The sequence below is a fragment of the Cygnus olor genome, chromosome 1 (genome assembly GCF_009769625.2).
Source record: "Cygnus olor isolate bCygOlo1 chromosome 1, bCygOlo1.pri.v2, whole genome shotgun sequence".
NCBI lineage: Eukaryota > Metazoa > Chordata > Aves > Anseriformes > Anatidae > Cygnus > Cygnus olor.
The window spans coordinates 62,672,938-62,694,950 of NC_049169.1; the positions used below are offsets into that span (position 1 = coordinate 62,672,938).

The window sequence follows — 22,013 nt, forward strand, 5'->3', positions numbered from 1 at the left end:
GCTATTTTTCTCTAAGGGTTATTGTAGTGATTTGTAATGTTCATTTAAATAACAACAACTTCCCATCTAAGACAGGCTGGCATCCTGACTTCAATGACCTCCTGTTCACAGAGAAATCAGTTGGGTTATATAGGCTTTGCTATATTTGCACTTAACCTAAATACACTTACAATGTTGGAAGAGAATTGTGACACAGCTTAAAATGTTTTGGGCCCGTGTTATACAAGCTATTTCAGCAACCATATCATATACGTATGCCTTCCTAATGTTTTGGTCAGTATGCTTATAGCTACTCCAGATCTTTTTTTAGCAAAAAAATCATAAAAAAAAATCACACCTGTAAGTACAAAATTACCTAAACTAATAACTTTAAGAAACAGGTTTCACATTCAGTTTTATGCTTTTTTTTTTTTTCTGTTTGTATTTTCAGAAGAAAAAGTAAGTAGCATCTATGAACAACCCATTGTTTTGCTAACTTTGTCTTCATCCCAAGCTGAGAAGCTTTTCAACCAATTGGCCACCATAGTTCTATGTTTGGATTTAATACATCCAGTTAGGGCAGAGTCATAGCCTTAATCAAGAATATCTCCTGATAGAGTCTTCTCTTTTCAGGTTACAAGATTTCAAAAATTAAAATGTATTCATGCCTGAGTACTCCTTGGATGCCATTTTGTGGTAGCTTTGTAAAAAGCATGACTCAGAGCATATAATTGATCCCTAAAGCATTTCAGACTTTTTCAAGTTATTCAACAAATGAGACTTCACAATAATGGTGAAATAATTTTATTTCCAAAATGTAAGACTGAGTTCAGCTCTAACAATTCTTCTCGGTGTATAGAAATTTATTTATTTATTTGAATAGGAAAGAACACAATAAAGATGGATATATTCCACTTTAAAACAAGGAAAGAATTATGAGACATAAGAATATGTATATATATATAGTTTATTATACACTTCTATAGTTAATTTTATTTGTGATTTGTTAAACAGGGAGAAGAGCTGAAGATCTTACTGAAGAACTTACCGAAGATCTTAAACTGAACATTAATGATTTCTTAATGGACAAAGACTGTTGAAGCTCTGGGGCAGTGGTCACATAATTACCTACCCTGCTTGAAGGTAACTATCCATATTGCTTTCAAAGTCTTGTTCACTGAGCATAAGAATGGCAGTACAGCACCAGAATAAAGATTAATCTAGGTAATTTGCTGTCTGGGATAGTAGCAGATGCTTAGAGATGAGCACGAGCTTATGGTTTCATAATACATAGAGCCAAGATAACAGCTAGGTACTGCCAAGAGAGAAAGGTCCTGCTCCTTCAGCTTCTTCACCCCCAGCTCCTGGATTCATAAACTTGCCTGTGCAGTTCTGATGCTTGTCCAGTCACACAACACACCGATTCACTCCAAATGACTGAAAGGGTAGAAAACGCACTTAAAAATAGAAGGAAAAAAAAAAAAAAGTGCATTTGTATTTGGTGTGTTGAGCTGGCTAGCCCTATGATCAGTCAGGTACCAGAGCCAGACTGAGGTATCAGGCATCTGGGGTCAGCTGATGTGAGAGGAAAGAGCAAGGAAGGCTGGATAGGAGGAGGAATTGAAGTAAATCTCTTTCCTGAACGGAAATAGCTAACTTAGAATTTATAATCTATACTATATATATCTTTTTTTCTTTACTTAAGTGCATTACTTACAATGTATTGCATTTGATTTTCATTGGCCATTTTATTATTTGGTCACTCAATGTCATGCAGTCTTTCTGTGGCAGTTCACTGCAGTCGGCACTGTAGGCAGCATTAGGTCTTAGTATTCAGAACCTAGGAGGACCATGACAATAACTGCTTTCCATTGTCAAAACTGACCATATAGTTGAATGCTCTCTTTCCTACTTTTTAAGCAGTCATCAGTCTTTGAGAGAAACTTTCTTTCCAGCCTGAGAGGTCTGAAGGGCTTTTGATAAGGAGAGCTGTTGCCACCTTTTCTGGAAGATGGCAGATTGACCACTTGGGCATTCATTCTGTCCATATGATGGGTGACTTGCCTGAGCAAAAGTCATGTTGATACACTTATTTACTATTCATTCTCTTCTTTGTTTCTCTCACTGTCTCTTACAACAGCTGGGATTTTTTTCTGTGAGTTTCATGCAGGGACAGGGAGCCTTTGTTAAAGATTGGTGCCATACTGCCACCTTCTACTCCTCAAGCACTTTGTTGGTGCTATGCTATAGATCACACCTCATGGCAGTTTCATAGCTGAGATGCTTTAAGCTCTTGAATAAATATCATCTGTTCCTGGTAATTTTTCATTGTTCAGTTTCTCAATTTGTTCCAAGCCATCTAATATTGATTCTTTAAGTTGAGGCCATTCTTTCTGGTGAAAAATGTCTCCATTATAGGAAATTCATGGACACTTTTAGGACCATTACATACTTCTGAAAATCTTTGAGGTTCTTTTATATCTTAGTGATGAGTCCAAATATAAACATTAAAAAAATAGTCATTATGGTAGGCAAAAAACTCCTCTAAACTGGCAGCAGATAATTGCATGTATGCATACGTGTGCAGGGTGAATATCTAAACATCCTGGCTGCAGGAATATCGTGGAAATAAGGGAGATTTATAGCTTGAGAATTGGGATCACCTGAACCTGATGAGGTTCAACATGTCAGAATGAAAGTTGCTGCACCTGGGCTGGGGCAATCCCAGACGTGAGTACAGACTGGGAGAAAAACTCATTGAGAGAAGCCCTGCTGAGAAGGACTTGGGGGTTCTGATGGATGAAAAGCTTGACATGAGCCAGCAGTGTGTACCTGCAGCCCAGAAGGGCAACTGCATCCTGGGCTGCATCAAAAGAGTGGCCAGCAGGGTGAGGGAGGTGATTGTCCCCCTCTGCTCTGCTCTTCTGAGGCCCCATCTGGAGTGCTGCGTGCAGGCCCGGGGCCCCCAGCACAAGAAGGATGTGGACCTGTTAGAATGGGTCCAGAGGAGGGCCACGAAGATGATCAAGGGGCTGGAGCACCTCTCCTACAAAGAAAGGCTGAGATAGCTGGGGCTGTTCAGCCTAAAGAAGAGAAGGCTCTGAGGTGACCTCATTACATCTTTTCAGTACTTAAAGGGAACTTATAAAAAAGATAGAGAGTGACACTTTGCTTAATCAGATAATGAAAGAACAAGGGGGAATGGATTTAAACTAAAAGAAGGGATATTTAGATTAGAGGTTAGGAGGAAATTCTTCACTCAGAGGGTAGTGAGGCACTGGACGTTTACCGAGAGAGGTTGTGGATGCCCCACCTGGAGGTGTTAAAGACCAGGTTGGATGGAGCTTTGGGCAACCTGATCTAGTGGGTGGCACCCCTGTCTATGGCAGGGGGGTTGGAACTAGATGATCTTTAAGGTCCCTTCTAACCCGAGCCATTCTATGATTCTATAATTCTGTGATATAGAGAAAAATGAAAAGAAATGCCCAGGAACCTTAGCTGATAACACTGGAGACTGACAATGGCAAGCAGCTGCTCAGCAGGCCTGACTTGCTGCCTGACCTTCCCAGACTAGGAAGACCTCCCACCTGAGCAGGGAAACTAAGACCTAGGGAAGATGATACAGGTGGGACAGCAAACAAGTATGTAAAATAATAAGGTAGGGCAAAAATGTGTAGGTTCTTAAATAGACCCCAGTGTCTAAATCCAAGAGTTGTTGTTTACTCTGTCTCATGAGTCAGATCAACCACATTTTTCTATTTATTTATTTATTTTTCTTTTATTTTCATTACAACAGACAACAGTAAGTTGAGGCTTCTTTTTTTCCTTTATGCTCAGAGTCTTGAAGTGCACTTTCAATGTTTTGAAATATTGCTTTTAAATTAGAAATACAAGAAACCTACTATTATTTTGAGAAAGGCTGTATATTCCCCTATTTACCTGATTCCCATAACTGGATAATAAATGAAAACCTTCATTAACACATATCTTGCCCTAAAAGTTGAAGAACTGTCAGTACTGGACAATGAATAAAACTGTAAATGTAATCAGAGCTGGTGTTGCAACTATTTAAGCTGAAAATGGTTTCCTAGGGTAGGAGTACATCTAATTGAGCTGTATTTTAAATTCAGTATGTTTTATTCTGTTCCATTAAATCACAATTTGTAAGCCAAACTTATATTTATTCTACTGCAAAATTAATCTTTAGAAAACCAGTAAAATTTTTTCCAGACCAGAACTATATAACAGACTACAGATTGAAGTTTAATATACTGACTTGTTTGTTTGTGTTTTTGTTTGTTTTTTAACTAACATTTCATTTTGTGGAATGGTTATAAAACATAGTTCATGGTCTTTTTCATATGCCACACGTTAGATTCCCTAGCCAATGTTTTTTCCTATTTAAAAAAAAAAAAAAAAAAAAAAGGCATCTCTGAAAATTGGGACCGTCAATGCTTATTTAGGTACACAACTAGGCTACATGATATTCAAAAGTGATGAACATTTTCAGGTTTTTTGCTGTCACTCAAGGTCTATTTCTTGTACTAGAACAGACGGGCAGTCTCTTGTTTTACTCTGTCATATTTTTAAGTCTCCTGTCCTGAATGCAGGACAGGAGATATTTCATTACACCTGAGTTGGGTGCTGGCAGTGGTCAGTCCTTAACCCTGCTATCCAGCACATCAGTGAAGGTAGGTTCCATTCCCTAGCCACCTCACTTCAATGCAATGAGTCTCATACCCCAAAAGCCTTCACTTTGAATTCAGTTCCTGGGGCTGACTGATAGGCATCTGACTTTCTTGTGGGCACACAGAGCTATAGGCAGATTCAGAACATCAGCTATTTGTTCTGATAAAGCTAATCTGGAATGCCAATTTGATTTGTTAGTTAATTACCAGCATTCTGCTTTTTTTTCTTGGAACATTCTTAGTTTTGTTCACACTGACCTGCAGAAACTGCCTACTTACTCGTTTATCTCTTCCAGTCAGCAACATAGAATCATAGAATCATAGAATATCCCGAGTTGGAAGGGACCCATAAGGATCATCAAGTCCAACTCCTGGCACCGCACAGGTCTGCCCAAAAGTTTAGACCATGTGACTAAGCGCACAGTCCAATCGCTTCTTAAATTCAGACAGGCTTGGTGCAGTGACTACTTCCCTGGGGAGCCTGTTCCAGTTTGCGGCCACCCTTTCGGTGAAGAACCTCTTCCTGATGTCCAGCCTAAACTTCCCCTGCCTCATCTTAACACCGTTCCTGCGGGTCCTGTCGCTGGTGATAACGGAGAATAGGTCACCTGCCTCTCCACTCCCCCTCGTGAGGAAGTTGTAGACTGCGATGAGGTCCCCCCTCAGCCTCCTCTTCTCCAGGCTGAACAGGCCCAGTGACCTCAGCCGCTCCTCATATGTCTTCCCCTCTAGGCCCTTCACCATCTTCGTCACCCTCCTCTGGACAATCTCCAACAGTTTAATGTCCTTTTTGTACTGTGGTGCCCAGAACTGCACCCAGTACTCGAGGTGAGGCCGCACCAGCGCAGAGTAGAGCGGGACAATCACTCCCCTCGACCAACTAGCAATGCCGTGCTTGATGCATCCCAGGATACGGTTGGCCCTCCTGGCTGCCAGGGCACACTGCTGGCTCATATTCAACTTGCTGTCAACCACAACCCCTAGATCCCTCTCTGCAGGGCTGCTCTCCAGCATCTCGTCGCCCAGTCTGTACGTATAGCCAGGGTTGCCCCGTCCCAGGTGCAGGACCCAGCACTTGCTCTTATTAAACTTCATGTGGTTGGTGATCGCCCAGCTCTCCAATCTGTCCAGATCTCTCTGCAAGGCCTTTCCACCCTCAGCCGAGTCCACAACTCCTCCAAGTTTGGTGTCGTCAGCAAATTTGCTCAAAACACCTTCTAGTCCTACATCCAAATCATTTATAAAAACATTGGAGAGGACTGGCCCTAAAATGGAGCCTTGAGGGACCCCACTAGTGACCATCTGCCAGCTGGATGTGGCCCCATTTACCACAACCCTTTAAGCCCTGCCCATCAGCCAATTGCTCACCCATCGTATGATGTTTTTGTTTAGCTGTATGCTGGACATTTTGTCCAGTAGGATCCTATGTGAAACCGTGTCAAAAGCTTTGCTGAAGTCCAAAAAGATCACATCAGCTGGTTTCCCTTGATTGACTAGATGGGTGATCTTATCATAAAAAGAAATCAAATTTGTTAGGGAGCACCTACCCCTCATGAACCCATGTTGGCTGGGACCAATGAATGCATTGTCCACCAGGTATGCTTCAATAAGTTCAAGGATCATCCTCTCCATAATTTTACCAGGCACTGACATGAGACTGACAGGCCTGTAATTGCTAGGGTCTTCTTTCTCACCCTTCTTGAAAATTGGCACAACATTTGCCAGCTTCCAGTCCAATGGGACCTCACCAGATTCCCAAGATCGTTGAAAAATAATTGAGAGAGGTCCCGCAATGACGTCAGCCAGCTCTTTAAGCACCCTGGGATGAATCCCATCCGGACCCATGGACTTGTATGGAGCCAGGTGGAGCAGCAAATCCCGCACACGTTCAGGGTCGGTTGGGTTTGTCATTCCCACTGTCATGGTCCTCCAACTCAGGGCACCCTGGGTCCCGAAGCCCATCATCAGTGTTGAAGACAGAGGTGAAGAAGGCGTTAAACATCTCTGCTTTGCCTATGTCATTGTCTGTGAGGAGACCTTCCCCATCAAGTAGCGGACCTATGTTTTCTTTGGTTCTCCTTTTTCTGTTCACATATCTAAAAAAAACTTTTTTATTGTCTCCCACAGACACGGCCACTTTCAACTCTAGTTGGGCTTTGGCCACACGAATTTTCTCCCTACAAACACGAACAGCATCCCTGTATTCCTTCCTTGTCGCCTGACCCTCCTTCCAGCAGCCGTACACTTTCTTTTTTTGCCTAAGCTCCAGTAGAAGTTCCCTGGTCAGCTAGGCTGGCCTTCTTCCCCACTTGCCTGACTTCCGATATTTTGGAATCGCCTGATATTGTGCTTTTAGGAGTCAGTGCTTAAAGATTGACCACCACTGATGGACACCAATGCCTTCAAAAGCAGTTCCCCAGGGGACCTTGCTGACTAGTTCCCTGAGCAGCCTGAAGTCTGCTTTCCCCATATCCAGGGCTGAAGTTTTGGTGACAGTTTTCCTTCTGTCACCATAAATTCTAAACTCAACCACTTCATGGTCACTATGACCGAGACGGCTGCCAACTGCCACGTCTCCCACAAGACCCTCTCTGTTCTCCAGCAACAGATCTAGGAGGGCACCTTTCCTAGTTGGCTCCCTTAGCACCTGCACCAAGAAGTTATCATCTAGGTGCTTTATGAACCTCCTGGACTTGCTCGTGTCAGCCGTGTGGTGATCCCAGTTGATATCTGGCAAGTTGAAATCCCCCATTAGGACAAGGGGCGTTGATCTTGAGGCATCTCTTAGTTCTGCAAAGAATAATTCATCGGTGTTGTCGTCCTGACCAGGTAGTCTGTAATAGACTCCCACAACGACATCTCCTTTATTTGTTCGTCCCTTAATCCTTACCCAGAGGCTCTCAACTTTGCCATTGCCAACTTGAAGTTGCACACAGTCCAGCCCATGCTTCACATACATCACCACCCCCCTACCTCGCCCACCCTGCCTGTCCCTCCTGAAGAGCCTGTAACCATCTATTGCAACACACCAGCCACAGGACTCATCCCACCAGGTTTCACTTATGCCAATGATGTCATAGCTGCGGGACTGGGCCAAGACTTCTAGCTCATCTATTTTATTCCTCATACTTCATGTGTTTGTGTAGAAGCACTTCAAATGCGCCTCCCTACAAGCAGCACCTTGTGTAGCCGACCGAAGGGCCTCACTAGCACACAGTCCATCTGATTCTAGCACACCATCCCTTAGCTCATCACCGGCATGCCTGGTTTTATCCCCTCCCCCCTTTGACTCTAGTTTAAAGCCCTATCTATCAGTCCTGCCAACTCCTGAGCAAAAATCCTCACCCCTCTCTGAGAGAGGCGCATCCCATCTGGTGCCAGCAGGCCTGGTGTCGCGTAGACCTTCCCGTGATCGAAAAACCCAAAATTCTGCCGGTTGCACCAGTCCAGAAGCCATGTGTTAATGTGATGAGTCTGTTTGTCAGCATCGATTCCCCCAGTCAGAAGGACAGAGGCAAACACAACCTGTGCCCCTGATCCTTTAAGTAGTCTCCCCAAAGCCCTAAAGTCCCTTTTGATCGCTCTCGGACTTCTCATTGCTATCTCGTCATTACCAGTCTGAAAGACCAGTAGCAGGTAGTAGTCGGTGGGCCATACCAGGCGCTTGATTTTCTTCGCAAAGTCTCTCACCCGAGCCCCAGGGAGGCAACAGACTTCCCTGTGGGTTGGGTCTGGTTGGCATATTGGGCCCTCTGTCCCTTTCAAAAGGGAGTCCGCCATGACAATAACCCTTCTTTCTTTTTTGACAGTTGATGTAGCAATGCGGGGGATAGGTTGCCTTGCCTTAGGCATCCTCTCCAACATAATGAATAGCAGCCAACATCATTGTAAGGGTATTGCAGATATTTTCAAACTTTATAGTAAGCCATATACTGAGATTTTTCAATGGAATTCGGAAGTTGATAAGAATAACAACCTTCAGTTTTATGGACTGAGATGCAGTAAGAAATACATACCTGGGGTTTAAATCCAGGCTAGTGATAACATAGTGATTTTAACTGTGAGAATGCTTGATCATTGAAACAAATTATCTGTTGATTAGAATGGATTCCTTGTAAACTAAAAATGCTCATATCAAGATTGCAGAGGCTTTTAGAAGTATGTACTTGCTTCAGTCTCAACAAAATGTTTATAGGAAAGAGTAGTGGTAGGAATCAGGTTATTTTATTGCAGGATTTTTTTTTCTTTTGGTCTTAAAACTATGAATTTTATTTCTTAGAATGGAAATGTTTTTCTTCTGAATTATTTACCGGTGTACATTTTTAGCATCTTTCCTCACGTCTTCACGAGCATAGTAAAAGAATAAATAAACAAAAGATTTGTACCTTTGTATCCAGAGGGCAGAAAAAATCCCCATTGTTCAAGCCATACTCAGCCTCCCCCTTTCTTTCATCTCGTATGAATCACTGATGTGCATAGATGTATGTTCCTCTCCTTCTCCCTAAACACGTGCTGAGCTCAAATAGTCCATGTCTCAATGTGTCATAGTTACCTCTGGAGATAACTGTTATATGCCCAAGTGCTCGGGAGAAAGGACTGGGTTTATATGGGATTGGATATATATATTTTTTCTGCCTAGAAGGATGGGTAGGAAGGGTAGAAAATCAAACAAAATTAGTATGAACCCTACAGTGGAAAAAAAACTCATCCAGCAGACTGAACATCTTTGCCATAATAAAAAGATTTTCTTGCCAAAGTCCAAATAAGAGCTCTGGGATTTTTATCATGCTCAGACAGTTTTACCTCTTTGTCATTTATTTGAACCTGTGATTAGTTCAGCAATTCACTTAAGGAAATGCTAGTTTCTGTTCAGTTCCTCATAAAAGGAGGGTATTCCTCACACCACCAGCTATCACAATGGGTTAGCACCTTCACCTTTGATCTTTCCAAAACCACTGAACTCTTGCAGTTCTGTTGAAAGCTTTGATTTCACATGGAAAAGTGACCTTTATAAGGATTTACTTGAACATACAGGATACTGCTTCTGTACTTGTTCTTTGATATTTTTTTTTAATTTATTTTTTAATACCAACAAATGTTTCATTTCACGCTAATTTTATGTTCATAGTGGTCAACACTTTCCCTTCCAGCCAAAGTTCCTGGAAGGCAGCACACAGTATGGCAAACGCCACCTTAACACTTTAGCTTGGTCCTTGATCAAGTGAAGAGGGTCTAAGTTACCACCGGAATTCTCTAAAGAGCTCTAGTTTTCTTTAACAGCAATAATCAGTGTCATTTGATTGACTCTAATTAAAATTACACCTTAAAACTTTATTGTTTCAAGCAAGTGTTCCTGGTCAGAATGCAAGATTTAATCAATAGCTTCAGTGTTAATAAGATGCAGCCTTCCTTAGCCGTTTGCCCTAGGAGACTAATCAGAAGACATGCCACTCTGTGCTTCCAATGGCAATGAATGTTTTTTTTTTATGCTGAATAAAAAGTGAGGAAATTTGTACTCACATTTTCTTGCAGGTAGTTTCCAACAGCCTATTTGTCTAACCAGCTGTTTTCTCAGTTCCCCTCTCATGGCTTTTGTAGCAAATGTGTTGTTTTGAAGATTAAGATTTTGATGAGGGAAAATGGGAAGTCCCTAAGTCATTGTTTTCCCACAGTCTGCACTGCTGTCTAGGGAGCATAAGATGTGCCTACTTGACAATTTAGTGTAAGGGGTTAGAACCAACCAATTTATTTTCCACTGACAGCTGAAAACTTCTACTTTCTCTCCCTTTCCTGCCTTCCCTGTCTTTGCTTCTGATTGCAAGAGTCACTGCAAACTAGCTAACAGCTGTGCTGTTAATTACTTTATTGGCTATCCCAAACTACCCGAGTAGATAACATTTTTGCATGATTTCCCACCTCTCTTTATGTTTCCCCTTGTCCCTCAAGTGGGAATCAACAACTTTCCCAATGCAAGAGGTGAATGTTTAAAATAATAAATATATGTTTTTTTAATTGCAAAGGGAGGTTTGAAGTGAAACAAAGTACACTGATGTCAGACATACTTTGGTACTTTCTCTTTTTGATTTACAACCTAAAGGAAGTCATTTCTCTACCTATGACCTCTAAAAAGCATCATAGTCAGAGAGTGAGATCATGGTGTCTCCTGAAATTGTCAGTTGTATACTGATTACTGTCTTCCATCCCTTAGATGACCCGAATTTTATAGGGCTATATGGCAATGAAGTCAAATATTACAGGCTTGTTATAGGGATGCATTTATGAATTATAGAAAATATACAGTATAAAAACAGATACAAAGTAAGATTATAGTTTTAAGACTTCCATTCACTCAAATAGATCTGATAAAATGCAGAATTGTCAGGGCTTGCACTAAACGTGCCTACAATGTGGTTAGACCAAATACCACACTGATTTTCTCCCCAGTTCTACTACCTATATAAAAAAATCTTGTGCCGATGAATCAATTCATTCCCCTCCGGGAAGGTCGTGGGGCTGGGGGTGGCCACCTTCTGGGTTCCTGGTGGATGCTCTCTAGAAACTGATTACAAAGCAACAAGGACACAATTCTTCAATGCTCTTCCTGCAAGTTCCTCAGAAATACAGGTAGATTTTCATCCAATTAGTAACCACTATATCTGCACCTGGGGTTGTAGGAGCAGTCTTTGGAGGCAGAAAGGACAGCTATTTAAGTGGGATTTTGCTATGTGTGTTTCTTGCCTGTATTCTACTACAGAGGCTGCCAAACATCTGTGTTAACACAGGTATTAGGTTTTTGCTTGAGATACCAGCCCTTTCCTAAAGCTTTTGTTCTGTTCTCTAGAAGCACGTAATCTTTTAACTTAGACAACAGTTTGCAAAATAAAACAAAGGAAGCTTTAGAGTTAAATTAAATTTAAAAGAGAAGGAGAGAAGTACAACATTCATCAGTAAATAACTGAAACCAATATCTCAGAGTGGCTGCCACCCTCTTCTGGTAAAACTCCTTCCCCCCAAAAAAAGAAAAAGAGTACCAGCGAGGAAACAAAGAGAGCCCCCTGGTATTTCCATGCCCTTCTGAAGTCAAGTTCAAGTTTTCTAGAAAAGATAAAGGGGAAGTGAAATTATATTCCATGAGTGAGGGTGTTTCTTAAATTTAACTTTAATTGCACTGAGAAGAATGATGATAAAGATTCCAACTTCTTTATTGCTGAAATATACGTATATATATTGTTAAAAGTTTAATAAAACATAGGAATAATTTGCCTGGGGGAAGTTGTGCTGTGTCCGTTATCAGTGGCTTTTAATAATACATTAGACTCAGATAAACCATCTGTCAATGTTGCTGTAGTACAGTAGATCCCGCCTTGGGGCAGATGAACAAACTGGTTGATTTACTGAGGTCACTCCCAACCCTAATTTTCTATGATTGCACAAGGAAAATGTTTGCTGTGCTCATCACCCAGGTGAAGTACTTAGGGCTCTTCTACATGTCCGAAGCCTTCTTATGTGCCTAATACAATGAGACAGTATGGAGCTGAATGCTGTTTTTGCCCTGCTGGTTGTAGTGGTTGACAAAACTAGTGCAATTCTGTCCCCAGCAATTGGCTGAGCCTAGGCTGCAGTGTAGATGGTAAACCCCTGGCAACTTCTTGATAGGCAGGGAAGTTGAGAAGGCAGACATTTGGTGGGACATCCATAGTAGCAATTTCACTGTTTGTTCTGTGGAAAAGTGCCATAAATTTGGGGGAATATATCTGCAGTTATTGTATCCTGCTGCACTACCTATTTATTTGTCTGGTATCACAGAATTGCTCAGAGACTTAATTCATATTTTTAATTAACTTTGTGGTAGTTACCAGCAGGTCCAAGAAAATCCATTCGTTTTCTGTTTAAAAACTCTGTAGTTTGTAGAATGTAAAATCTTTGGGAAAAAAATAAATCTTTTAAATAGTTAAAATAGAAAGTAAGTTAGATTTTCATAGGGTATTACGTTTTTCTTCTATTTTAAATTTGACTGATTTTTGAGTTCCCTATACACATTGCATACCTATACTAAAAGTTTCTTAAGTGTGTGAAATGCTCTGCCTATATTTCTGAGATGAAGAATGGGTAGATGCTGCTAGCAGCTGATAAAGAACATCTCACTTAAGGTTCATTTGTATTGTTTTGTGTCATTCTAACAAATTGCTTGGCATCCACTACAAAATTTGTACTGGAAGACAAATTTAGTACAAATGTAGCAGTAATGATAATTAGGCTTTCTTAGTATATAAAACTTTGTGTGTCAAAAAACCAAACAAACAAAAAAAAAACTATAACTGGATGGACTCAAAGCAGAAATTTATTCATGTAATTCTTTCAAATGCAACATTTTATTGAAAGAAGTGGAGTCAAATGAAATTTAATTTAAAAAGTGTTTCAGTTTGAGATTACTGTAATTCCCTCCATTTACATAGGACTGTTCATCTGGAAGAATTGTTTCCCATACTGGTTTGCATTCTATTCACTTTGCATACATACCGAAATGCTAATATAAGTTGCAGATAAAATGTTTTAAGAGTTAGATTTCTACTACTGCACAAAAGGAGTAGAAAGCTAAAGAACTACCTGGAAAATAATTGTAGGTACATGAAATTCATTTATAGTCTTCTGTTGTCAGTTAGGATCTCCTTGTGTCCATTGCTTGAGAGATTAATATCCCTTTATTCTCTAAGTCTCTTTAACACTCAATCAGCTAACCTAGCCAGTCAGGGGCCCTCTGTAGTGTACAGAAGTCCAGGGATGTGTCTGGGAGGTGATGTACCTCAGATGTCTGGGTTGCTATTACAGAATAAAGTGTGGTCCAGGAGAACCTCTCTTCCCTCCCCACTGGTGGTTATTTGTGACTTAGGCCAGGCCACCTAGGTTTTGGAGGGCTAAGAGGTAGTCAAAGTGACCCAAATCCTGACTGGTTCACAGATAAATAAATCTTGTCTATTTCGACACTTGTAATTAAGACTCCTTATATACTTGAAAGCCTTTATCAAAGCAGGGAAAATCAGAGCATGTGGAAGTTGCATTGGTCAAAGTAGTTCCTAGAAGCTTATTACAGAAAAAAAAAAAAAAATGTTCTCTAAAAAGGCAACTATAAATTTTAGTGCCCAGCAGGCCTATTTTCAAGAGCAGCAGAACTTAAGGACAAAATTTCCCTATGGATTTTTCTTGGTTTTACTGCAAATGTCAGCCACCAGACACTGACACATAAATAAAGAGAAAAAAAAAAAAGTGAGGTACATTGCCTGATGTGCTTGTATTTCCTGCTGATGCAGGTGAACCATGTAACAACCACAATCTGTGCTGGCTCCTTTTCTGCCTTAGGGAAATAGTAACTGAAATCAGTCATTTGCTAGAAAAACGAGATGATTGAGCTTTGAAGTCTCTGTCTTCTCTGCTTCCCTCTCACTTTGCTTTTCTATTAAGTGCACATAGAGCTTTGTGTTGGAGAGTCCATACAACCCACAAAAGGAAATAAGGAAGCATATTGATAGCATTGCTGAAATAACATCTCTCAGGGCATGAGGACCATTGTAGGAACAGAGAGGATGATGATGGAGAGGACAGTCATTCTCTTTTTAATTTTACTAGGTACTTTAACAAATATTGAACTTCAAATGTGAAATAGCCCATTTAAGCCAAAGTAGAATCCTGAAATGGGACCTTTGTCAGCAGAGTTTTTTATGTAAGAAAATTTCCAGAGAGTGCAGTGAATTACTGCATGTACTAAAACAGATGAGCTGGTAGCCTCTGGCTCCCAGAGGGGAATAACTTACAATCATTGCATGAGTCATGGAGACAGGCAGATACAAATATTCTTGTTAGCTCAAAGGAAAAAAGAAGTTCTCCACTGGAGATCAGCATTCCCATCAGGCCACCACCCTGCCATATCTTGTATACGTTCCTCGCTCAATGCCGACAAATAGGTCATTTGGGAACAATGTACTCCAAAGAATTACAAAACTGTAGTAAAGGGTATGCACTGCCACACTACTAATTTTTCTAATTATTTTCAAAGATACTGCTCAAAGGTTTGGGTTTAGATTTAAACATACTATGTCTAATTCAAAGTAGAAATTCTGAGGTAATGCGATTGCAACTTTGAAAAGGTTTGCACATCCTTTCACAGATGACTGTAGAATAGACAGCCCTTTAGAATAGAAGTTGGTTGCTTTTTTTTTTTTTCTGTTGTTCTCTAAAAAGAAGTCTTTTGGCTTCTCAGAATGAAGGTTTATAATGCTACCAGGGAGAAGAGCAGAGAGAAGGAACAGGAAAAGACTGACAGACCTTTCTTCCATGAATTTTTCTCATTGCTTCTGAACTCTACATATTTCTTTGACCTCCTCAGCTTCCAACGCAAAGATTTCTACAGCGTAAAAGTTCTTCCTTTTGTGGTTCTTCCTTTATCTGTTGTCATCTGACTGCCTGTCCCAACCTGTCCCCCCCCCCCAAAAAAAAAAAAAAAAAAAAAAGACCTTTTAAAGGCTGGGGAGATGTGTTTGGTTTTGCTAATGTTCATGCATGTTACATAGCTGTTGTTTAACAATGGATGGTTTCAACTTTTTGGACACTTGAAATGATAAGTAATGAATCATTCTGGCTGGTTACCTGAGTTACATATCCATGAACACTTGAAATATAATGCATACAGAGAAGAGGAATGATAAAAAGCACAACAGTACAGCCAGAGGCAGGTAAATTGGAGGAAAAAAAAAAATCAGAAAAATGGAAGAAGTTCTTTTTTCAGAGTTTTATTTCCTGGAATGTTTTGTCAGGTTATGGTCTCAAAACTATGTGGAGGTTGTCCTATGATTCCTCTTTGGGTGACATCACCTCTCTCTACAGCTGTTCAAACAGGATTTGACTGTCTGGCAGAAGTAGCCACACACTCCTACGTCTGTTCTGCTTGCAGTTCACAAGTATCATAGGGAAATCACTCCAAGCTAAAATCAGAATCACAGAATCACACAGAATCATCTAGGTTGGAAGAGACCTCCAAGATCACCTAGTCCAACCTCTGACCAAACACTAAGTCCTCCACTAAACCATATCGCTAAGCTCTAAATCTAAACATCTTTTAAAGACCTCCAGGGATGGTGACTCAACCACTTCCCTGGGCAGTCCATTCCAATGCCTAACAACCCTTTCAGTAAAGTTTTTCCTAATATCCAACCTAAACCTCCCCTGGTGCAACTTTAGCCCATTCCCCCTCGTCCTGTCACCAGGCACATGGGAGAATAGACCAACCCCCACCTCGCTACAGCCTCCTTTAAACAAGTCAACAATAAAAGGAGTCCCAGCATGGACAGGTGGCTTTTACTGCAAGCAGCAGTTCATGAATGTGTCAGTAGCACCCGACATCTTTCCTTCCTTCACCACTGCATCCACTGCATCTTCTGCTGTAGAGAACAGGATTACTTTTTTTTTTTTAACATTTATTATTATTATTATCATTATTTATTTATTTATTTTCTCTCCTAATGAGAGAGAAATTAATCACACCAGAAGCTTTTCAAAGACATGAGATATGGTGAGTATGTCTGAGTACCCACCACGGTGTTACCAGACCTATAGACTTGTTTGAAATAAGAGTCTAGGTACTGGAATATCTATTCGTTACTCATGTTATGATCATCCTATTCACATGCTCATATGTTAAAAAGCTTGTGTGATATTGTGGCACTACATCCAAGACAGGTTAAGAGGTTCATAAGAAATTAATTTAAATTTATTCTCTGAGGTTTTGTCTAACTGCTTTGCAATTATTTAAGTAAAAACATAGAATTAACTAACAAGCTACAATAGTAGTTTGAACTAAGAGGTTGTCTTTCTCTTGTCATGTTTCTCTTTCTTTGGTTGTTTAGATTTTTGAAACTTAGAGACATAAAATTAGATCTCTTTCAAGAACCAGAATACAGCCCTTTTCTTCCAATTCCTTTGTTCTTTAGGGACAAAGGCACTGACTGATTGCAGATTCAGATCAAACAAAAACAAGTTACAGTAACATAACAGAAAGAGCCTCTTTTACTGTGTAGTTTACTATGTAAACCCTTGAGTACCATGCAGAATATCTCAAATAGACTGGCTTGCATTCTCACTCTTCCAGTATGCCACATATGCCCTACAAATGTTATTGTGAAATTTATTGTTATATCACTGATGATGAGAAATGCACCAGAAGCTTGACTCCTAGAGACTTAATATTACTGAATTGGTTTTTCTCTTTATAACATTTCCTGTCTTTTTAAAGGATCTTCTTGACATTTCAGAGTTCTCAAAAAATGTGTGGCACCTTCTTGACTGAAATAAACAGGGTTTCTGTCACTGATAATGGCAAAATGAAATAAAAATACAACAGAACCTGGATTTATGGCCACCCTGAGTGAAAACTTTCTTTGTACGGTTTTCATGTGCTTTTCATGGAACATGGTGAAGAAGTGACAGTCAAAAAAACATAGCATCATTGACTGTCATTAAATGCTAAGAAAAAATATCCCCATTTGCTTATCCTGACCAATAAATTTTAAATCTTACCAATGTTCATTTGTCTTTGTCGTTGCTGAACTGGCTGTACGGAGAAGTGGATTTTTGAGACTTATTGAGACACTTATCTCAGCCTGAGCCAGTCAGAGGTTACTGTCTCTTTGAAATACCTTCCATCAGACATGAATTCTAATGAGCCACAGATGTTTATTTTCATTCACTGAAGACTTGAAACCAAAAGCTAGAGGTGACAAAGCTCAGTCTTGCTAATCTCCTAGGTGTCCTCACTTTGCTAAATTTAATCAGTGGCTGCTGGTACTGACCTTTCTTTCCTTGACATCAGGAAGAGGATGGACCTACTGAATTCATCTCATCCAGCCTGAGCCTGAACATCCAGGCCTACAGTTCCAGGAGAGTGTAGTATGTAGATAATGACATTAATTCCTTCTCTAATGATCAAACACAAATGACTCCATTGACACTGATTGTGAGGTGGACAAAAATCCACAATGGAAATCCTGGAGTAGAAACAGAGTGAATGCAACACTAGTGCAGATCCTTCCCTGCATGTGAAGAAAAGTGGAAAAAAAAATTGTGCATGGATACAGAAAAAAATTACATCCTGGAAATTATGGATATTTATTTTCTCTTTTTCAAGACTAACTGGAATGCATGCATTTTTACACATGAAGTAATACAGAATGTTATAATATAAGTGTATAATTGGAATCAGTCTGACTGTCTGAAAAACGAATTAGAACATGATACAAAACTCTGAGGTCCATATTCATTCATATGAGACTTACTCTCAAATAAACATGAAGACATTTTTTTTCCCCTTCTCTTAGATGCCTGACAACTCCACAAAAGACCACAATATTTGATGATTATGGAAGTAATAAGGGAGAGGAACAAGAGAGAGGAAAAGCTGAAACAGGCTTTGATATACGTTTGTGTTCTAGGGGAAGCAAATTACCTCCAAAATATGGAAATGAAGACACAGGGGTAAGACCTCACTCTCTAAGGATGTATCTTGGAGAAACAGCACGTTTGCTTGGGAGCTGGATCTGAATCAAGCTCAGTCTCTCTCTTCTTCCCCTGCCTCTCCTCCCCCCCCCCCCCCCCCCCCCCAATATAAAAGCAAGCTGGATAGGGATTTAAACTATGTTCCGAGTATGATTGTTAGTGTTTGTTGGTTATTGTTTGTTTGTTTGTTTCATTTTAAATGTAGTTTTAGCTTTTTAAACAAGAACATTGAGATTATGACTTCATAGTGACAGCAACTCTAAACAAAGACTTGTTGCACACAAAATAGTTGAGAGGCTTAGCAAACCAAGACAGCTTTTGTGATCCCAGTGATTAGAAACCATTTTCTTCAGCTTGGTTTGGTAGCTGGTTTTACCAGGACTTGGGAACAGTTTTTCTGACAAGCAGTATTCATATCCCTTCAGCCCAGGAGCACTTGAGACAAGGTACCAATAGCTGCAGGAATAACCCGTATTGATGCATCATGTTTCTGTCAGGTCCAGAAAGTTTTTGTAGGGTTTCACTTAACTCGAGTTATTTTCCCCATGGACACCTATGTCTGTGTTCTTTTGTATAACTTCCCTGTGAATAAGAAAAAAAGACATCAACCAATTCACTTAAACTCAAAGGGGCATGACAATCAAATCATGACAATTTAACCACTAAAAACGTTTGGTTTCGTTCTTCAAGTATAAAGAGAGCCTAGGCAAACATCTAGAGCTAAGCAAAATTAATCTCAGCCTCCAGCAGGAGGTACATAAATTAATAGATGACAGACTTAACATTAATCAGATCATGTGCCCCACATACCTCCAAACATGCTTGAGTGGCAAAACAGTGAAAACATTATTGAATTGTTCAAGTTTATGCCAAAAAGACCCCTTCTGCAGATGTAGCTATAATATGGCTTGCTGCTTCTCCAGAAGAAGAATTCAATGGTTGCTGGATGTTAGCTGGCTTCTGTGTTTTTTGCTTGTGGCAGCTAACCAAGTGGAACACACAAAACCCGACAGGCCTTTTAGGCCTGGTGTCAGGCTATGAAATGACCCTATAAACTGGGCTGTGGCTAACTCTTCTCATGCCAGGGTGAAGAAATCAGTCTGGCAATTATGTTGTTTTTTTTTTTTTTTTTTTTTTTGTCTTAGCTATTCTCATCCTCTCAAACCAAGACACTGCCCTGCGTCTGTTTGTTTCCCATAAATATACATGTCCTTCCTCAAATGTAGCAATCTGAGTATTATTAGCATAGAAATGATATCAAGTATATGTAAAAGCCATTTCCTTTACTCTCTCCTTGAAATTATGATTTAACTGCTTCAATAAACAGCAAAATCATTTCTTGCACACATCATTACCATTGAAAAGATTAAGATAGTCTGGCGATCAGAAAGAGATAAATCTCCCACACAGAAGAGCAACTTCTGCATGCACCCATCCACCCCAAATTCCAACATGTTGCCCCTCCTTACTAAGAAATGTCTATAGCTTTCCAGAAGCTGTCTTTTGGATGGTGTCTCCCTGCTTCTGGCCAAGCAGCCCTGGGGGTTTTGAAGGATGAGCAAGGAAAGGTAAAACCAGGTCATTAAAAACCCACCATCAACACACACACATAACTGGGAAAGTGCTCTGCCTGTAAACTGCCCAGAGCTCAGGAAAATCAAGCAGTCTCTCATATGATTTCCACAACCAGGGAAGAGGCTGGGAAGGGCCAATATTTCAGTGCCTAGTCCATTTTTTATTTCAGCTGTGCCTGTTTTATTACACAGAACAATGTGTTATGATTTGCAATGGGTAGTGATAGTTTGTTATCCCAAAGAATGTGTTGGACAGCTTCATTACACAGACAATAGATTCATTTAGCTGGTGCCTATCTTTTGTGAGACAAGTTTTAAGAGCAGTCTATTGCTTCCTGTGCATTTGATGAAAATACGTTTAGACTGTTTTCTCTAAACACAAGTTCATTTGAAAGGTTCCATGTCCTAATTATAACATTTCACTGTACATAATATTGAACTCAAGAAAGAGCTATTATCCCTTCTCTGCTCAACGCTCAGTACAGTGAGGTCATTTTCCTGATTGAGGTCTCACCACTCTATTATGATGCAAATTATTTTAGAATAATAATAGAAAAAGTATTTCTCATTGATTATGAAGTTTAAGCTACTTTGTAAGGAATATATGGTAGTTTGCACTGTGTCTTATACATCTACCCAGAGCAAAATTGCAATGGTCCCTATCTTATGCATAATGCTATATATGGGGTGTAATGTTTTTCTTGAGCCTGCTGTCTTTGTCTGTAAGTCTACATTGCATTACAAACACTCATTTGCTAAAATAACTTTAGGTATGTCATCCAGAGCTATGTACTTGGCAATCTCACGTTACTGCTGAAAGCTCTGGGTCTATTCTGGCAATCTTTGATTTCACTTAGTGAGCTCCTCAGCTTGCAGTGATGTTGGTAGCTAGTTGGCAAATGAGCTCCAGCAGTATTAACCAGAAAAACCAGGCTTCACGCAAATACTCTTCAGCTGTGCACATCTGACCTTCACTGGTCAAAGCCACACAGGCACAAACTGTTGGGTAATTTCTGCTCTTTCTCACATTTTGTCTGCCTCTTTTTCTTTTCTTCCTTTAAAGGCAGGAAAGTAGTGCAAAGAGTAGGCATTTTTTCCCTGACCTCATTTGGATATCAAGGACAACTCCTATATCCTTAGGGAATAGGCAAGTATGTGGGTTGAACATGCTGCTTGACATAATTTGTCTTCATGAAAACACTTGACCTCTCAAAAGTAAACACCTGCAAAAAATGTTTGGGCCTACTATAATTCTGTTGCTCGATTGGCCTTATTAAGTACATCTTAAGAAATTTATGTTGTCCCTCGTAACTGCACACTGCTTTGTTTTTGTAGTTTATATCTTTCTTATGCTGTTGTCCTAGTGTAGTCACAAAACCTGCAGTATTCAGAAACCCAACTATTACTGTGCTAGGCTAGGCTAGGGTAGAAGACAAGTTTCAAGGCTGCTTGAATTAGTTGGTAGTTTCTTCAGACTTGGAGGTTTGAGGGTTTCTTTTTTCAGCATGTTGGTAACTTAGCACCTTTTTCTATATTCAGAATGGGCTTGGAAAGTGATGAGCCACAAGCAAATTGAAAGATTTGTTTCCCAGCTTAAACATCATGATCAGATTTGTTTACTCTTGTGACTGCAGCATCTCCTATTGTGAGTGTGTACACCAAAATGTTATTTAAATTTTATATCCCAGGGTAACTAGGGATTACTTCAGAGACAATAACTGCACAATGCTATGTTTTTGTTGCTCTGTAACTTTAGATATGTTGGATTGATATGAAAGACAGACAATATAATTGGATCATTCAGAATTTAAGGTTATTGTTTATCATCAAAGTGGTGATAAACGCCACCAATTACGATTAAAGAGGTTTAATATTTGTGCTTCCGTAGGGTAGAAAAATATTTTCCTAAAAGTAATTCCTGGGGAAATACGATATTTTCCCTGGATAATAGTTCTATACAGTTGTTTGAGTTAAAGTTGTTTAATTGTCTTGCTTATATTTCTTTATCGTAATATTCTTTAATGATTTATTTCTTAGCATTTTGTTATCAGCCCACACATTCAATTTTAAGTGAAATGTTATTCCACCAGGTTTTAAAAATAAAATATTCATATTTGAGCACTCTAAATGAACACTCTAAAAGCGTGACAACATACATTTAACATGTTAAATATGACAGATACCTTTCAGTATTTCTAAGGATCTGTTGATAGTTATGTTCATTTTTAAA

General features: G+C 39.8%; 1 long non-coding RNA gene across 1 annotated transcript in view; it reads left to right on the plus strand.

Moving 5' to 3' along the window:
• The first annotated feature begins 990 nt into the window (after positions 1-990).
• LOC121072125 overlaps positions 991-22,013 on the plus strand; it is a 34,117-nt gene continuing 13,094 nt past the window's right edge. Inside the window, exons 1-2 of the long non-coding RNA XR_005821022.1 lie at positions 991-1,122; positions 18,032-18,188. This is a non-coding gene — a long non-coding RNA (uncharacterized LOC121072125). The remainder of the gene's footprint in view (positions 1,123-18,031; positions 18,189-22,013) is intronic.